Source organism: Procambarus clarkii, chromosome 41 (genome assembly GCF_040958095.1).
Source record: "Procambarus clarkii isolate CNS0578487 chromosome 41, FALCON_Pclarkii_2.0, whole genome shotgun sequence".
NCBI lineage: Eukaryota > Metazoa > Arthropoda > Malacostraca > Decapoda > Cambaridae > Procambarus > Procambarus clarkii.
The window spans coordinates 17746745-17749244 of NC_091190.1; positions in this window are offsets into that span (position 1 = coordinate 17746745).

The window sequence follows — 2500 nt, forward strand, 5'->3', positions numbered from 1 at the left end:
TCTGGCGTTTATCTCTTCGTATTTTGGGCTCGTTCCACGCGCGCGATGTCTCTGCGTAGACTCTAGGCTGACCTCTCCCCAACCATGTCCCATAGGAAGATCAGATCGCAGGCTGATGTACACACTCCACCGCCCCCCTACCCTGCCCCGGTGTCTTACCCTGCCCCGGTGTCTTACCCTGCCCCGGTGTCTTCGTGAGGGCTTCAGGCTGTGGTCACTTGTTTCCTCTGGCTGTGCGAGTCCATGCAACGGCCGACCCCCCCTTATTCTCATTCGTCAATTGTAACGTATTCAAAATCGGTAACTTTTCCTATATAGATTGATATTATTTTACTTTCAAATTGTGTGTATAGTTTGGGATAAAATTTGTTTGTTTAGGTTTTTTTGGGGCTTCTGTTGGTAATTATTTTGTATTTGTCGCAACTCGTCCTCGACTCAAGTCCATTACATCCAGCGGTCGACCCTACAGACGCATTCATAACTTTTAACTTGCTGTTCATTCAAAACAAGAATTTTCTCAAATATAAATTAGTATTATAATATATTAGCATATTGTGCATATATAGGTTAGGTTAGGTTAGGTATTTAGGTTCGGTTGGCGATTATTTGTATTTGTAGTACGTGGGTGAAGCATTTATAGCGTTGTGGTTCGAACAAAACTCGTCAGTGAAGCACTTGTTCCGGAAGTGTTCGAACGAAATCAGTTGTGAGTCGTGTGTAAACCGCTTTTCATTCATAAACAGGGGGTTTGGCGGGTGGATGGAATCACTTTTGGATCTTTGTTTGGAGGACGGGCTGATTTGTCGAACATGTGTGAAGCATTGCGATTCGATTCAGGGTTACGATTCGAACAGGATCGAGGAAGTCAGCGAAGCAATGTTCGAGACACGTTCAAATGTTATCAGTTGCGAGTCATTTGTTAAACGTTTTATAATTGTAAACAAGGGGATATTTGGCGGCTGGATTAACGAGTATTTGGCCTTTGTTGATGAGGACGGGCTGTGATATGTACCGTCTTGCTGATGTGTTTATTTCATTTCTCTTCTTACTCTTTATTATTATCCGTTTCTTCTATTATTTTATTATTTTTTATTTATTTGTTTCTTCAAGTTTAATTTTAATTTCACTCTATTTCACTAATAAAACTGAGGATATTTAGCCATTATTAAACAGTAGTGCCACCGTTATCTTGAGGTTATCTTGAGATGATTTCGGGGCTTTAGTGTCCCCGCGGCCCGGTCCTTGACCAGGCCTCCACCCCCAGGAAGCAGGCCGGACAGCTGACTAACACCCAGATACCTATTTACTGCTAGGTAACAGGGGCATAGGGTGAAAGAAACTCTGCCCATTGTTTCTCGATCCCTGTGGTCCTGGGATCGAACCCAGGACCACAGGATCACAAGCCCAGCGTGCTGTCCGCTCGGTAGCCCGGCTCCCCATATCGTATATGCGTATCTTAAAGACTTGTATATTAGACGCCTGAATCAAGTGGGGTCCTACAAGGCTTGGTTCTGGGACCGCTGCTGTTGCTAACTTATGTGAACTCCTCACTCGAGGGAGTGAGCTTGTATGTGTTAATGTTTCCAGATGATGCAAAGCTGATGTAAGAATGTGAAAATCAGGATGACTGCAGGCACTCACAGGAAGACTTTGGCAAACTCCAGTTGCAGGCAAAAAAAAAAAAAACAAACCAAAAGAAGTGGTTGTTGGAATTCAATCCCAACATTTGTAAAGTAATGAAGAAAAAGAAAAAATGAAAAAGACGACACCAATAGGCATCTACACTTTCAGGGGTTAAAGCAGCTACAGGAATCGGAAAGAAATGTAGATAGGATAGAATTTCATAGATAGATAGATAGATAGATAGATAGATAGATAGATAGATAGATAGATAGATAGATAGATAGATGGATAGATAGAAAGGTAGGATAGATTTTCAACACTACCACCGGAGGCACACATAAATGCTGCCAAACAACAGCATTTACACAACCTGCCATCTCACAACCCTACAGGACAGAAGAAACAGATTGGACATGATCACAACATGCAAGATACTGAGGGTAATCAACAAATGTAACATAGTGAAAAAAAAAAGTTGTGGAAGCCATTTCCAACACCAAATTTATTGCCTAAAATGCTGAATATTTTTATATATATTTTTTCCGGATATATTGAATTTTTACTAACTTACGATATAATTTATTTTATATATAAATTTTTTATATATTACCCAAAACTTACTTTATTGTTTAGAGTAAAAAAAATGATTATTTTATTAATATTACCCAAATTGATTCTATTGTTTAGGTTTAAAATAATTATAATTTTCTTATTGTATTAAGCAATATTTTTATATTTTCTTTCAAATTACAAATATGGTTACTATATCACACCTTTAAGTAATTTAATTAATAATTATGCAAATTATTAATGTGAAATCGTTAATGATGCTATGACTTATTCTCAGGATTATTGGTCTTGAGAGGTCTTGATTATC